Source organism: Callorhinus ursinus, unplaced genomic scaffold (assembly GCF_003265705.2).
Source record: "Callorhinus ursinus isolate GAN/ISIS: 27379988/994484 unplaced genomic scaffold, GSC_fseal_2.0 scaffold1, whole genome shotgun sequence".
Taxonomy (NCBI): Eukaryota; Metazoa; Chordata; class Mammalia; order Carnivora; family Otariidae; genus Callorhinus; species Callorhinus ursinus.
The window spans coordinates 139783014-139800144 of NW_027397063.1; the positions used below are offsets into that span (position 1 = coordinate 139783014).

The 17131-nt window shown below is 41.2% G+C and overlaps 1 protein-coding gene and 1 long non-coding RNA gene across 4 annotated transcripts in view; one reads left to right on the forward strand and one right to left on the reverse strand.

The window, feature by feature from the left end:
- The window catches only part of MYRIP (myosin VIIA and Rab interacting protein), a 418488-nt gene that overhangs the window by 192916 nt on the left and 208441 nt on the right, over positions 1-17131 (reverse strand). The window lies entirely within an intron of this gene.
- LOC141374223 (uncharacterized) overlaps positions 16382-17131 on the forward strand; it is a 34068-nt gene continuing 33318 nt past the window's right edge. Inside the window, exons 1-2 of the long non-coding RNA XR_012380974.1 lie at positions 16382-16499; positions 16648-16707. This is a non-coding gene — a long non-coding RNA (uncharacterized lncRNA). The remainder of the gene's footprint in view (positions 16500-16647; positions 16708-17131) is intronic.

A 17131-nucleotide genomic window follows, 5' to 3' on the forward strand; every position in this document is an offset into this window, starting at 1 on the left:
CTTTAGTCTTTCAAAGTTAATTTTTTAAGTTTTTTTTCTTTTTTTTTTATATTTCTTTTTCCCTTTTTCAACCAACATCAATCCCTTTTTTAAAAATCTTTTTTATTTTTCATTTTTAGAGTCATATTCTATCCCTTCATAGTAATTAACCTTATTTTTGGTAGATATGTATAAGTTGTTCTCTCTTTAAAATTTTGGGATGCAGTTTCTTCTAACAGACCAAAATATACCCTAAATCTCTAGTGTATGGCTTTGTTCTAGTCTCCTGCCTGATCACATTCTCTCCTTTTTTTTTTTAATTCCTCTTCTTTCTTTTTTCAATCAACTTATCAATTCCTTTTATAAAATCTTTTATAATTTTTATCTGTACAGTCATATTCTATCCCTTTATTGGATTTACCCTTATTTTTGTCATATATAAGTTTTTCTTTCTATAAAATTTTGGGAGGCACCTTCTTCTAACAGACCAAAATACGACCAAAATCTAGTGTGTGGCACTGATCTATGCACCAGCCTGATCATACTTGATCATATTCTTTTGTTTTTGTTTTGTTTTTCTTTTTCTTTCTTTCCCTTTCTTTTCTCCTGATTTCAGGTTTCTTCTGATTTGTTTAGTGTATGTTTTTCTGGGGTCTTTGTTAACCTGTTAGTTTTGTTCTCTCATTCATCTATTCTCCTCTGGACAAAATGATAAGATGGAAAAAAATCACCTCAAAAAAAAGAACAAGAGGCAGTACCGACTGCCAGGGACCTAATCAATACAGACATTAGTAAGATGTCAGAACTAGAGTTCACAATGATGATTTTAAAGACACTAGCTGGGCTTGAAAAAAGCATGGAAGATATTAGAGAAACCCTTTCTGGAGAAATAAAAGAACTAAAATCTAACCAAGTCGAAATCAAAAAGGCTATTAATGAGGTGCAATCAAAAATGGGGGCTCTAACTGCTAGGATAAAATGAGGCAGAAGAGAGAATTAGTGATACAGAAGACCAAATGATGGAAAACAAAGAAGCTGAGAAAAAGATAAACAACTACTGGAACATGAGGGCAGAATTCGAGAGATAAGTGTTGCCATAAGACAAAACAATATGAGAATAATAGGGATCCTAGAAGAAGAAGAAGAAAGAGAGTGAGGGGCAGAAGGTATATTGGAGCAAATTATAGCAGAGAACTTCCCTAATGTGGGGAAGGAAACAGGCATCTAAATCCAGGAGGCACAGAGAACCCCTCTCAAAATCAATAAAAATAGGTCAACACCCCGACATCTAATAGTAAAACTTATGAGTCTCAGAGACAAAGAGAAAATCCTGAAAACAGCTCGGGACAAGAGACCTGTAACCTACAATGGTAGAAACATTAGACTGGCAACAGACCTATCCCCAGAGATCTGGCAGGCCAGAAAGGACTGGCATGATATATTCAGAGCACTAAATGAGAAAAATATGCAGCCAAGAATACTATATCCAGCTAGGCTGTCATTGAAAATAGAAGGAGCGAGAAAAAGCTTCCAGGACAAACAAAAACTAAAGGAATTTGCAAACACGAAACCAGCCCTCCAAGAAATATTGAAAGGGGTCCTCTAAGCAAAGAGAGAGCCTAAAAGCAACATAGACCAGAAAGGAACAGAGACAATATACAGTAAAAGTCACCTTACAGGCAATACAATGGCACTAAATTCCTATCTTTCAATAGTTACCCTGAATGGAAATGGGCTAAATGCCCCAATCAAAAGACACAGGCTATCAGATTGGATTAAAAAAACAAGACTCATTGATATGCTGTCCGCAAGAGACTCATTTTAGACCCAAGGACACCCCCAGATTGAAAGTGATGGGGTGGAAAACCATTTACCATGCTAATGGACACCAAAAGAAAGCTGGGGTGGCAATTCTTATATCAGACAAATTAGATTTTAAACAAAGACTATAATAAGAGATGAGGATGGACACTATATCCTACTTTAAAGGTGTATCCAACATGAAGATCTAACAATTGTAAATATCTATGCCCCTAAAATGGGAGCAGCCAAACATATAAGGCAATTAATAACAAAGGCAAAGAAACACATTGACAACAATACAATAATAGTGGGGGACTTTAACACCCCCCTCACTGAAATGGAAACATCATCTAAGCAAAAGATCAACAAGGAAATAAAGACTTTAAATGACACACTGGATCAAATGGACTTCACAGATATATTCAGAACATTCCATCCCAAAGCAACAGAATATACATTCTTCTCTAGTGCCCATGGAACATTCTCCAGAACTGATCACATCCTAGGTCACAAATCGGGTCTCAACTGGTACCAAAAGATTGGGATCATTCCCTGCATATTTTCAGACGACCACAGTGCTTTGAAACTAGAACTCAATCACAAGAGGAAAGTCGGAAAGAACTCAAATACATGGAGGCTAAAGAACATCCTACTAAAGAAAGAATGGGTCAACCAGGAAATTAAAGAAGGATTAAAAAAATTCATGGAAACCAATGAAAATGAAAACACAACTGTTCAAAATCTTTCGGATGCAGCAAAGGCAGTCCTAAGAGGAAAGTATATAGCAATACAAGCCTTTCTCAAGAAACAAGAAAGGTCTCAAATACACAAGTTAACCCTGCACCTAAAGGAGCTGGAGAAAGAACAGCAAATAAAGCCTAAATCCAGCAGGAGAAGAGAAATAATAAAGATCAGAGCAGAAATCAATGAAATAGAAACCAAAAGAACAGTAGAACAGATTAATGAAACTAGGAGCTGGTTCTTTGAAAGAATTAATAAGATTGATAAACCCTTGGCCAGACTTATCAAAAAAAGAGAAATGACCCAAATTAATAAAATCATGAATGAAAGAGGAGAGATCACAACCAACACCAAAGAAATACAAACAATTATAAGAACATATTATGAGCAACTATATGCCAGCAAATCAGATAATCTGAAAGAAATGGATTCATTACTAGAGATGTATAAACTACCAAAACTGAACCAGGAAGAAACAAAATCTGAACAGACCTATAACCACTAAGGAAATTGAAGCAGTTATCAAAAATCTCCCACCATGGAGAACAGTATGGGGGTTCTTCAAAAAGTTGAAAATAGAGCTACCATACGATCCAGCAATTGCACTACTGGGTATTTACCCCAAAGATACAAATGTAGGGATCTGAAGGTACGTGCAACCCAATGTTTGTAGCAGCAGTGTCCACAATAGCCAAACTATGGAAAGAGCCTAGATGTCCATCGACAGATGAATGGATAAAGAAGATGTGATCTATATATACAATAGAATATTATGCAGCCATCAAAAGGAATGAAATCTTGCCATTTGCAATGACGTGGATGGAACTGGAGGGTATTACGCTGAGTGAAATAAGTCAATCAGAGAAAGACATGTATCATATGACCTCACTGATATGAGGAATTCTTAATCTCAGGAAACAAACTGAGGGTTGCTGGAGTGGTCGGGGGTGGGAGGGATGGGGTGGCTGGGTGATAGACATTGGGGAGGGTATGTGCTATGGTGAGCACTGTGAATTGTGTAAGACAGTTGAATCACAGGCCTGGACCTCTGAAACAAATAATACATTACATGTTAAGAAAAAGAAGATAGTAGGAAGGGAAAAATGAAGTGGGGGAAATCAGAGGGGGAGACGAACCATGAGAGACTATGGACTCTGAGAAACAAACTGAGGGTTTTAGAGGGGAGGGGGGTGGGGGGATGGGTTAGCCTGGTGATGGGTATTAAAAAGGGCACGTACTGCATGGAGCACTGGGTATTATATGCAAACAATAAATCATGGAACACTATATCAAAAACTAATTATGTAATGTATGGTGATTAACATAACATAAAAAAAAAAAAGAACAGTGGTTCCAAGTGGGATCCTCGGCCCAACATCATCACCTGGGAATTTATCAGAAATACACATTTTAGACCCCTTTCCAAGACCTAACCAAATCAAAAACTCTGGGTTCAGGCCTAGCAAGTTGTGTTTTTAAGAAGCTCTGTAGGTGATTCTGGCACTCACTTAAATTTAGATACAGTATCATGGAAAATGGTTTTCCCCCAAAAAAGGAAGATCTCAATTACAGATTAAAGGACACCCTGGATTTTAAGAAAATCAGGTACTAAATAATTAACACCGAGACATATCTGTAGGCATTCAGGCCCAAAACAAAACAAGACAAAAGTAAAAATGAAGTCACTGGCAATGGGATAGAAAAATCAGGTTGGCTTCCTTATCTCCCACTGTTGCATTTGATGACAGGGAACAGCAAAAGAGTAACTACAGAAGTCCTCAGAGAAAGAGATTTCCAATGGTTTTTATTCAAACAAATGTAGAACAGGTCTCAAAGCCAGGCTTAGTGATACTAAACCTAGTTCTCTTTTGCTCTGATCATACCACCCCTTAGAAGATATGTATTAATGCTTACGGATATTACTAACAATCCTTTGTATGAGGAGTTTTTGCTTTTTTTAAACCCCTTCCTGCTAGACTGCCTGCCTTGTAGCTGTTTCACTTCTCAGGGTCAACCCCAAAAAAGTGAATGCATGAAAAAAGAGAAAGCATCAAAATCAACTCAGTCAGGGATCCAGCAACTTCATAGACTGGAGGGTGGCCTCACAGAACCTGAATCTTTTTAATATCATTAATTAATTAATTAATTAATTAATTAATTAATTAATTAATTTTTAGTTATATGCAACTGATGAATCACTGAACTCTACCTCTGAAACTAATAATACACTGTATATTAATTAACTGATTTAAAATTAAAAAAAAAAGAACCTGAGAGAATCTTCAAAATTAATCAGAGTTCACCTCTTCAGGAGTGTCTTCCCTGACCCTCTTTGCCAAATGTCACCCTTTCTCCACCACTCTCAGCCACCCTATCTTGCTTTGTTTTTCCTTGTTGAAGTCATCCACAGCAAATGTATTTATATTTGTCCATTGTCTGTCTTTGTTCACTGCCTGTCTCCCTCCACTAGCATGTAAGGTCAATGGGAGTTAGGACTTGGTCTGTTTGGTTCACTTTTGTATCCTTAGTGCTTACCTAGCACAGTCCCTGGCACATAGTAGGTACTCAATAAATTTATCGAGTGACCCGCCCTTGGAGATAAGGAAACTGAGATCCCACATGAAGAAAGGGTGCCCTTCAAAGCAAATGGTATTGCTATTAATAGATTTATTATTTGATTTAAATAATTGATTCAAATACATAGACAGTCCTCAGATTTAATATTAACTGTGTTGGCATTTGCCGGGAGGGATGCCTGAAGAAAAGTCTGCACCTATGTCAACAGAATTTCAGGATCTTGATGAAGCAGGATGTTATATAGATGAGCCAAAGATGGCCTCTGTGTGCTGGCCACTACATCGTCTATTTGTCTCTGCAGGCCGTGACTCATTAGCTTAAAAGCCCACTGGCACCATATTCAAAATTTAAACATTTAATTATTTTTTAAAAATAGCCAAAACAACAGATTTTTAGCCATTTAGAGCCTGCCTGATTTGCACACCTCACAAAACTTCACTTCACAGCTGCTAGCTTTGTGGTGATAAGCCTCCAAGCTACCACAGCCCTCTAGGGCTCTCTGACCCAGAGTCTTGCAGTGCCCCTGGGGGACATCCCTCCCTCCCCCACTAAGGGTCCCCTTGCTCTTCTCCCCTTCCGAGGAGCAATCCCCAGGTAGCCCTGGACAGACCCCTGCTGTAAAAGACTCCCCTCTCATGCAACTGCCTCCAAATGCCATACTCCCATCATATGAAGATTCATCAGGGCCCATCACTGCCTAGGAATTTGTGCTGAATACAGGCATATGATCTGAAACCTGAGAGACAGTCTCCTCCCATCACCATGAGAAAAAATAGCCTCCTGTTTCGGGGGTAAGAAACCTGGTGCCGGAAGATGACCTGAAATCTCAGCAGAGAAACTGACCCATCAGTGGCACAGACAGCCTTGGGAAAGCCTGCCCTGCCCTGCCCTGATGCTCTAAGGCCACAGAAATCTAACTGCAGTCCTCCAGTTTAGAGGAGAAGACAGGCTGGTGTCAGTAAAGTGTGTGGGGGGAGTGTGGAGGAAAATTCAAACACACCACATTAGATAAAACAGAGGATCTGGACAGAGCCTCCCATGTTCAGTCTGGTCATGGTGAAAAGAATCAGGATCGTAACCGTGCAAACAGAAATAGCAAAGAAAAAGAGACCGAAGGGAACAAAACACAAGGGAGGATGGTAGGAAAGATTATGGACATGTAGAAGAAAGGGAGGGAGGGAAAAAAAATAGCATGGAAAAAGGAGAGAAAGAACCCACGCTGGAAAAGAACCCAAGAAAAAGAAGAAACTCCTCCCCACGCTTGAGGTTTTGGCACTATGGAAAACGCAATAGGAACATGAACTCAACAAGACAAGTACTCAAGAATTTAAAGACAAAGTTATAAACAAGAGGATGGTATGGAAGGATGATCACAGATCTAAAGAAACAAACTGAGGATAAAACACCACTGTTACAGAACTAACAAATAAATCAGAACAAAAAAGGGCCATATGCACCCCAATGTTCACAGCAGCAATGTCCGCAATAGCCAAACTGTGGAAAGAGCCGAGATGCCCTTCAACAGATGAATGGATAAAGAAGATGTGGTCCATATATACAAAGGAATATTACTCAGCCATCAGAAAGGATGAATACCCAACTTTTACATCAACATGGATGGGACTGGAGGAGATCATGCTAAGTGAAATAAGTCAAGCAGAGAAAGTCAATTACCATATGGTTTCACTTATTTGTGGAACATAAGGAAGAGCGTGGAGGACATTAGGAGAAGGAAGGGAAAAATGAGGGGGGGAAATCAGAGGGGGAGATGAACCATGAGAGACTATGGACTCCGAGATATAAACTGAGGGTTTTAGAGGGGAGGGGGGTGGGGGGATGGGTTAACCCGATGATGGATATTAAAGAGGGCACGTACTGCATGGAGCACTGGGTGTTATATGAAAACAATGAATCATGGATCACTACAAATCATGGATCAAAAACGAATGATGCATTGTATCATGACCAGCATAACATAATAAAATGAAATAAAATTTTAAAAAAAGGAAAAATAATTAAGAGTAGAGATATGCAAGGCACGTGGAAAGTATTCCACATAAGGATAACTCCTGTTCATGAAATTCAGTGAGGAACAAATGAAAAAATATATATATTGAGAGATACAATAGCAGAAAATTTCTTTAAACTGAATGAGGAATTGCGTTTGTATATCCCAAAGGCATACTACATTTTAATAAAAACTTCTGCTACATTGAGCCTTACAGTAGTTAGAACTCTAGGTGTTTGAGACCTAAAAGGGGGGAAGTGTCAATCTGGCCTGAAATTTCTCCAGAGGAACATTCACTGACATTCATGGGGCAACTTCTATTGTTCATGAAGAACATGTGACCCAAGGACACAGCACTAGGGCAAATTGTTAAGAATGTAGAAAAGCATCAGGCGGACATTATCAAATATGAAAAACAAATTGGTTACTTGTGAAACTTTCTTAAAAAGAATCCTACTGAATCACAGAATCCAGCCAACAAAATGATGGATGGTGGAGCCTTGGTTAAGGGACTAGCAGAGGCTCAGTGCCAGAAAGCAGTGGAGTTGTGTGTTGATCAAAATAAGCTAGATATTGGTGCAGACAACCCTCACCTTTCAGTGGCTTTTGTTCTCAAAAATTTACTTCGTGATCATGCAAAATCTGCTCTAGGTCTATCAGCCTCTCCAGGGGACCCACCTTCCATGCGAAGGTTCAGCACTGCACCTCCACAACAACATGTGATTCCACATTCTCCAAGACAAGGGAGGAGAGCTCCAGAGATTCTCCCAAGGGCAACTGAATGCTTCCATCCAAAGTGACACATGAGTGCTTTATTCTTTTATGAGATGATCGGTCAGAGGCAGCCACACGAGGGGACAGAGGAGAGACTCTGGAAACAACAAAGTTTACTATACTCACAGGTCCTAGAGACAAGAGGCACAGCACATCAGACAAAGCCACACAGGAAAGACATCAGAGTGGTCAGAAGGCAGAAGACAGGAGTGAGGGGAGCATGTAGGCTCTTTATTGTGTCTTTATTGTGGTTTCCATGTCAAAGGGGAGGCAGGACAGGGTGAGCAGTTTAGGACTGGCTAGTGTGAATAATGTCTGCAGACTATGGGCTTCAGAGGTGGTCCCTAGTTGGGAGACACCTGATCCTGGGATGATTAAGGCAGAGGACTATTGCCTTCTGGGATGTGTGGGCCAGAGAGGAGGCAAGACTCTGGGTTGGTTAGTTTGCATATCGAAGACACATTCTAGCCTGGGTCCTCTGCCATCTCCAAGAACTGGCTAGCCTTGGGGGGGCAGTCTCTGCCCAACCAGAAATGGTTTTCTAAGATGTCAAAATATAATATGCAGAAAACTAAAGATATTTACAGTACTTTGGGTCACTTCCACTCATATTTTATTGGTCAGAGCAAGTCATAGGGCTATGCCTATCCTCAAGAAGATGAAGAAGAGCCATCTCTGCATGTCCCTGGAAAGAGGAGAGCTGGAAATAACAGTGAATGGTGCTAATCTCTACCACAAACAGTATCGATAAAGGTCTGAGAGGGAAGAAAGTATGATCACAGAACTGTAAATACTGACACTTCTTAAAAAAAAAAAAACCTAATGATGAAACCGACCAACTAACTGAAAGATTCAAAATCAAAATAATGACCTCCAGAATGGGCAAATGATGAGGACCAATGCCATTTGCATAGAAGATGAAGATGAATAGCTGTGTGCTCCTCCTTGGCTGGCAAATAAGAGTCTGGCTTTTCTGTGGCAGCAGGAGCAGAAGTCTCAGTGCTAAGTGCCTCCTTCATGGTGCTGGAAGGCAGCTGTGTGGGATCTCCACATGTTGGCAGGGATTGTGGCTGAGATGGGTCGTCTGGGAGCCAGAATTAGGAAGGAGATCACTGATTTCTGCGGCTTCCTGACAGTTTCCTGCTTCCTGCTCTTGGCCGAGGAAGCAATTCCTTTGCTTGGTCAGGTCTCCAGGCTGTTCTGGGGGTCCTTCCTAGAAACTTAGCCTGGAGTATGCTCCTCCAGTCCTGCCGACAATACACACACATCTAATTCTCTATATTAAAAATCTTTCTGCTCGAAATAGGCACATTGGCCTCCTTACTTGTAACTGATTTGTTACTGATACATATTACCTCAAATCTTAGGCTTAAATCATTTTTAGGTGGACTGAAGAATTACATTAGTCCCTCCTCATCTGAGGGGGATACATTCCAAGACTGCCAGTGGATGCCTGAAACCACAGATAGCACTGAACTCTATATATGCTATGTTTTTTCCTATACATACACACCTATGGTAAAGTTTAATTTATAAATTAGGCACAGTAAGAGATTCATGACAGTAACTAATAATAAAATAGAACACATAACAACATACTGTAATGAAAGTTATGTGAATATGGTCTCTGTCTCTCAAAATATCTTATTGTGCTTTATTCACCTTCTTTTTGTGATGAGGTGAGGTGATAAAATGCCATTGTGAGGATGCAAAATGAGGTGAGTGATGTAGGCACTTGACAGAGTGTTAGGCTACACTGATCTTCTGATAATTTGTCAGGAGGAACATCTGCTTCCAGACTGGGGTTGACCGCAGGTAATTGAAACCATGGTAAGCGAAATCACGGGTAAGGGGGACTACTACTATACATTGAAAGCAAAACTTTAAAACTTCTAGAAGACTATGTAGTAGAATATAATTATACGCTGAGAATTGGGAAGAATCTCTTTAAAAGACTCAAATTTCTCTCTCTCTCTCTCTTTTTTGAGAGAGAGCATGCACATGTGCTCATAACATCTAAAACTGAGAAACAATGTAAACATCCATTAAGAGGAGGTGTGGGGGGGTGGGGCAGAGGGAGAGGGAGAGAGAGAATCTTAAGCAGACTCTGGGCTCAGCACAGAGCTCAACACGGGGCTCGATCTCACAACCCTGAGATCATGATCTGAGCTAAAATCGAGTTGGATGCTTAATTGACTGAGCCACCCAGGTTCCCCAAAAGACTCAGATTTCTAACTATAAAGGAAAAGACTGAAAAATTTGATTACACTAAAATTTAAAATTTATGCTTATCAAAAAAAAAAAAAGGAAAGGAAAGGCCACAGTCTGAGAGAAGATACTGGCAGCACAAACAAAAGACTAGGGACTGGTATTCACAATATAAAAAGAACTACTACTTGTTATTAAGAAAAAGAAGAAAATAAATAGGAAAATCAGTAAAAGTAACAAATATGCAATTCATTCAAGAGGAAATATAAATGACTGGGAAGCATAATAAAGATGTATAAGTTCACTAGTAAAATAAAATGCAATCAAACCTTAACTTATATTATGTAAGTTAAAAATATAATTAAGAACATTATTTTATATCTATCGGATTTGCAAGAACTAAAAATACATTTCAATACCACCTGTTAGGGAGGATGTGACAGAAAGGGAATTTTTCTTTCTTTTTTTTACCAATTGTGGGAATATAAACTGCTGTAATTCTGATGGAGAACAGCTGGGGTATAGCTAATAAAGGGGAATATGTGTATACCCTGCAACTTAAAATTATCAGTCCTAGCTATGTACCCTGGAAAAACTCTGGCACTTGTGTATATAAATGTGTAAGAATGTCCTGGTAGCATTGTTTCATAACATCTAAACCTGAGAAACAATGTAAACATCCATTAAGAGGAGAACAGCAATTGTGGTGCAGTCGCACAATGGAGTCCCACAGAGCAGTACAAGTGGCTGTCCTGTTTAGGACAGAATAGGCTTTGATATACTAACCTCCAATCCTACTTGGCTTAAAACTACAAGGGATATATATATATATATATATTCTCATATTACACGTTCAGTGTGGTTGGCAGGAGGCTCTATTCCACACAATCACTTAGAGACCCAGGTGAAGACTTTGCCATCTTATAGTTGCACAATCTGAACACTAGGTCATTGGAGGGGAAGAGAGAAGACACTCTAGTTAATTCTGCCCTGACTTGAGCATGGTATGTGACACTTCTGCTCAGAGTCCATTGTCCAGAATCAATTGTATGGCTCTGGTCTACCTGCAAAGGAGGCTGGAACATACAGGGAGCATATGGAATATTTGGTGAGCACTATCTCTGCCATGTAAGTGAACCATACATGTAATATGAATAGATATAACAAAGCTGAACAATGGGGGCAACTGGGTGCTCAGTCAGTTGGGTGTCTGACTCTTGACTTCAGCTCAGGTTGTGATCTTGGGGTCGTGAGATCAAGCCCCGTGTTGGGCTCTGCGTTCAGCGTGGAGTCTGCTTGAGATTCTCTCTCCCTCTCCCTCTGCTCCTCCCACTTGTGCGCTATTTCTCTTTTTGTCCCTTTCCTTGTGGATTTATTTATTTATTCTTATTAACATAATGTATTATTTGTTTCAGAGGTACAGGTCTGTGATTCATCACTCTTACATAATTCACAGCGCTCACCATAGCACATACCCTCCCCAATGTCCATCACCCACTACCCCATCCCTCCCATGCCCCACCACTCCAGCAACCCTCAGTTTGTTTCCTGAGATTAAGTCTCTTATGGTTTGTCTCCCTCTCTGGTTTTGCCTTGTCTCATTTTTTCCTCTCTTCCCCTGTGATCCTCTGTCTTCTCTGCCTTGCTTTTTATATTTCTTTTTTCTTTCTCTCTCTCTAAAATAAATAAATAAATCTTTAAAAAAATGGTGGTTACCTCCAGAGGAAAGGAGGAAGATATAACTAAAGGGAGATAACCAGGGGCTTCCATTAGGATAGGTAATATTTTAGTTCAAAATCTAGGTGATGAATCCATAATTATTTGCCAAATCATTTTTAATTCCCTTTGTATAACTTTATTATTACCTAGTAAATAAAGAAATATTGGCTAGAGGTGCCTGGGTGGCTTAGTCGGTTAAGCGTCTGACTTTGGCACAGGTCACGATCCTGGGATCCTGGGATTGAGCCCCATATAGGGGGCTCCCTCCTCAGTGGGGAGTCTGCTTATCCTTCTGCCCCTCCCCACTGCTTGTGAGCTCTCTCTCTCACTCTCTCTCTCTCATGCTCTCTTTCAAATAAATAAATAAAATCTTTTAAAAGAAGAAACACTGGCTATTAAAGATGACATCCACATTGCCAAGCTAAAAAACATCAGCTGTATAACAGCCTGATGATTAAACATTTTATTTGAGCAGAAAAAAATGGAATGTATACTGTGATACAGTACAAATATTTTTTACCTGATGTTTATATTAAAGCTGTGCACATTTTTTTTAGTTCCTAGGGGCACTAAAATTTAAAGTAATGTGCACTTAAGGTTATTAAGTGATTTGAGCCAATATCCTGGAACATGCACTGTGCGATTCTATGAAATCTTTCAGAAGGTGAACAAGTGTCCTTATTTGTTGAGTGGTGATATCTTTAACTGCCTTGGTCAATGCTGGGAAAGAAACTATGAGAATTAAGTATAAAACTAAATTATTTTGCTGGGCCTTCATACTCATAAGCAATTATGCTGTGCTTAATATTTTATAAAGTAAAGGAAATAGCTATTTAGCAACCTCAGAATGAAAACAACATAATAAAAGCTACTCGTTATTGTAGCTAAAGTGTTGCTAAGTGATTTATATACCTTTTATCTCTTTCTCTTTACAGTAATTTTTGAGGAAAGTCTCATAACCCCCAAATTCAAAAGGACTGAATAACTTGTCCAAGGTCACATGGCAAAAATGTGGCTGATCCAGGATTCAAAGCCAGATCTATCTAATGCAGACCACATGAATGAATGTGGGGGGAAAGAACTTCAAGAGATCACCAAAACAATCCCTTCCTCTGGGAGGTGCTGCCAACAGAGGAAAATTCTGGGCTTCCCCTTAACGTAAGTTTCCAGTGTAGAGGATCATCACTTTTTTGATATATTTTAGGTTCCATCACCCCATGTGTGCACCACTGTGTTAGAGAAGGAATGAATTATGGGACAGTGATGGTCCAAGAGTGGCCACTGGGGTCCCTGAGCAGGACACAATGAGGATCACCAAGGCACTTGTACCTGTGCATGGGTCAGCATCTCCTCCTCTCTAATTAGCCAATGGCACACATAATCTGCCTAGACTAACACATATAGCTGCTCATGGCTGCTCCATTCCACTCAAGAGCTCTGCTGTGTTAGAAAAGAGAGTTTTTGAATTATCCTTCTGTGAAATTCAGCCACTTTGAAAGATCAGCTGCCTTAACCCAAAAATACAGTCCCAGGAACAAGCCTGTGCGGATGAGTCAGGCTAAGGGAAAACGTGAAGAAAATACTGGCTCAAGGCAGCCTTTGCCATAGGTCTTTGTTGTCTTTGTTTAGGCTTCCTGGAAATCTTAATTGAGGTTCTTCCTGTGCATCCAGAGCTCATCCACCAGAATCCAGTAGGTAAGGAGACTGGTGTATGGGGTGGGGGAGGAGAGAAGAGGAGGGGTAGGGATTGGGAGGTTGGGGAGGTCAATAACAGTATGCTCCACCATCGCTAAGGGGGCTGCTCCTTAGGGTCCCTAGAGAAGCCAGTCAGGCTTTGATAATGACACCAACAACAGCAGTCATAATAATAGTAACTGATGTTCACTAAACACCCAAATGTCAGGCACTGAAGCAGGTTCCCTCATCCAGCCCCCAACTCCAAAAGGAGGGCATTATCATCCCTTGCCCTTGGCAGTGAGTGGTGGATTTGAACTCAGACATATAATTTCAGCATCTGTGTTATTTCCAACATGGCACAGACTGACTCATATCAGTAAGGCACCCAACCTGCTTAATTAATGATGTGCTATGGTTTTTCAGCCAATCCAACCCCAGCTATTGAACCAGAGCTGTTTAATAAAATCGCATCTATTGAACCTAAGTTATTTTACTTCTTCATGCCTAAGTTTCTCTGCATGTAAAGTGGGGCAAATAACAGTACCTACTTCATATATCATTATGAATATTAAAAGAGTTAATATTTATAATACTCCTAGAGCATGCCTAGCACACAGGGTATGTAAGTGGTTGTTATATAAAATTCTCTCTAAATAAAGCTTGCCCCTACTGCAGTTGGGAGAATGGTCATATTCTCCCAGCAGAGAAAAACATGCCTCAGAGAACCTGGGGTGGAGGAAGACTCAGAAGACAGACAACAAAGAAGGTTCTTGTGTTTGAGGGTGTCAGGAAGTCTGGAAGGAGGATGCAGGCCTCCCGCTTGAAGCCGATGGTCTAATGTCCATAGGCACTGAGCTGGAAACTGAGCCTGTGAGTTCTAGCTTCTCTACCAGGAAAAGTGAGAGTGAAATTGTTAACTGTAGCATGAACAGTGTCAAAGGGAGCTGAATCACAAGATGTGTGTGGGGGTCACAAGGGGAGTGCCCACTGCCTCAACTGTATTCATATGTTGAGTTATATCCCAGGGATAAAAAGAATGCCTGGGCATGGTTCTGGAAGTACTGCTGCTGATCTCCAAAAAGCCACAGATTTTCTCCAAAGAGCCAGAAGCCACCCGTGCCCTGGCTTCCTGCCTCCTCCCGGGACATCCCAGCGGCACCCTGCACGCTGGTTATGGTGAGCCACACCTGTGGTTTCCTCAACTTCCCAAGGAGTTTTGAGCTCTGGTCTCACCCCATGTAGAGCACCAATGAATGACTACAGTCTTACTGGCTTTAGGGCTGGTCCAAGACCTAGTGTAAGAATGGAGGAAACAAAACTCATACTGCTGATCGATCCAATCACACTTGGTCACACAGGCACCTACCCTGAGCAAACCCTTTCCAAGGAGCCGCTCCCTCCCAGCACCGAGGCCACCTCCCCACAGAGGGCTGGCCCACTGCCCACTCCTACTCCTCACAAGGACGAGGACGAGGCTGCAGAGCACGTGGTACACAGCCGGGGTAGAGTGTGAAAAGATGAAAGGGCCCTACCCAGCCCCTCATGCCCATTTCTGGAAAACTACTGCCCCCCAAAATATGCTTCTAGCCTTCTCACAGTCAATAGGTCTGGTGATGGAGCGGGTGGATATTTGTTTGCAGAGTATTTAACATCCTAACCTTGCTATACATCATCCCTCATCCCCCAGCCTGCAGCACATTGCCATATTCTTCATGACGCAGTCAGATACTCTCCATCCAAGCCAAAGCTTTCTGTTTGCTTCTCTGGCCTGTAGCAGATCTCTGATGCCCACATGCCATGCTCAGAATGCATCCAGTGCCAAAGCATTACAGCCAGATAGTGATGCCTGTGATGGTATCTCTGAACTGTTAACCTCAACCCCAGCCCTCTCCCCCCAAAAATAAAGACAGGAAAAGAAAAGCCTTTAGTTAGGGGACACCAACAAAAGAATGCTCAATACAGTTGCAGATAATGCTTTTCTTTATTGAAAATATAATTTGGAAGAAGTGACCTGTAGATATTTCTGCTGTTTGTTAATTCCCCTTACGCTAAAAGAAAGGGTTCGCTCTGATTTACAATAACCTCCCCTGCCCATCACCTGGTCTTTTTGGTGGTCTTCTTATCTTCCAAGAGCCTTCTTAAGGGTCCTGACCTCTATAGAACTTTCTCAGACTTTTCAAGCCAGAATTGGTGGTTGTTTCCAACCACACCTTTTTATTTTTTAAAGATTTTATTTATTTATTTGAGAGAGAGAGAATGAGAGAGAGAGAAAGCACATGGGGGGGGGAGGGTCCCTGCTGAGCAGGGAGCCCGATGCGGGACTTGATCTAGGGACTCCAGGATCATGACCTGAGCCAAAGGCAGTCGCTTAACCATTGAGCCACCCAGGCGCCCTCCAACCACACCTTTTTAATATGAATTCTAGCACTTACACAATTAATTACATTGTAAATACAAGCTTGTAAGTTTTGGTTACCTCACCCATGCACCCACCCACACACACATACTCCAATTACTCAGCTGCGAGCTCCTTGAGGTCAAGAACTATCTATATATTGGGGCACCCAGGTGGCTCAGTCATTGAGCGTCTGCCTTCGGCTTGGGTCATGATCCCAGTGTCCTGGGATCGAGCCCCGCATCGGGCTCCCCGCTCCGCGGGAAGCCTGCTTCTCCCTCTCCCACTCCCCCTGCTTGTGTTCCCTCTCTCGCTGTGTCTCTCTGTCAAATAAATAAAATCGTTAAAAAAAAAGAAAGAACTATGTGTTATTTATTGTTATATCACAATGTAAAACATAGTGCTTAGCAACAAGAATGGACATTTATTAAGTATATTTAGAATGAATGTTTTTGAATGGAAATTCTCAAATGTTAGCCCTTCTGCTTCTCCTGGCCTATCTGATTTCCAGGAATCGTTCAAAGGCGTCTCCAATAACTGCGTCAGTAACTACAGTTAATTCTTCATTGTCTCATTCCCAGTGATACGATTCTTCTGAAGAAAACTGATCTGTGACAGGTATGGCTACGTCTCATCGCACAGCTTGACAGAGTACTGGTTGGGGGATGCTGGGGTTCAGGACTGGGTTTCTATTCTTTCACGATTTCAACCATCAACAACTGGTAGCCTATTATGTGCCGGGGCTGACCCCTGTGCTGTGTTCCAGCTTCCAGGGACTCAACAGTAGCTGCCGAGTCTTCACCTACCATCCAGTGCGTAAACTTAGGTGAGTCCCTCAAGCCTCTTGGCTGCAATCTCATTTATAAGACGGGAAAAAAGATTGCCCTACATATTTCGGCCAGGATCAATTGATATTAGCCAATGCGTTCTTAGTTTCACTTGCCCTAGAAACTGGTCATGTCCCTAAACAAAAAGCCCAAGCTAAAAGTTCTGGTGTTGGTGAAAAGTGCTCATGGATAAGACTCAGAGCACAAGAAGGTGTTCTGGGCACCTAAATGAACTCAAGTTACAGGGCATGTGGGTCAGCTCAGATTCATGGACCTGAGCAGGAGCCAGTTAGGAGCACAGGTGTCTGGACCTGGGGAATCACCCTTGCCAATGACACTGTTTCTAAACTATGAAATCTGAGCAACTGCAGAAAGACTGCACCTTCATAATTTTTGTAAAAGCCGTGGATTAATGAGACGCTC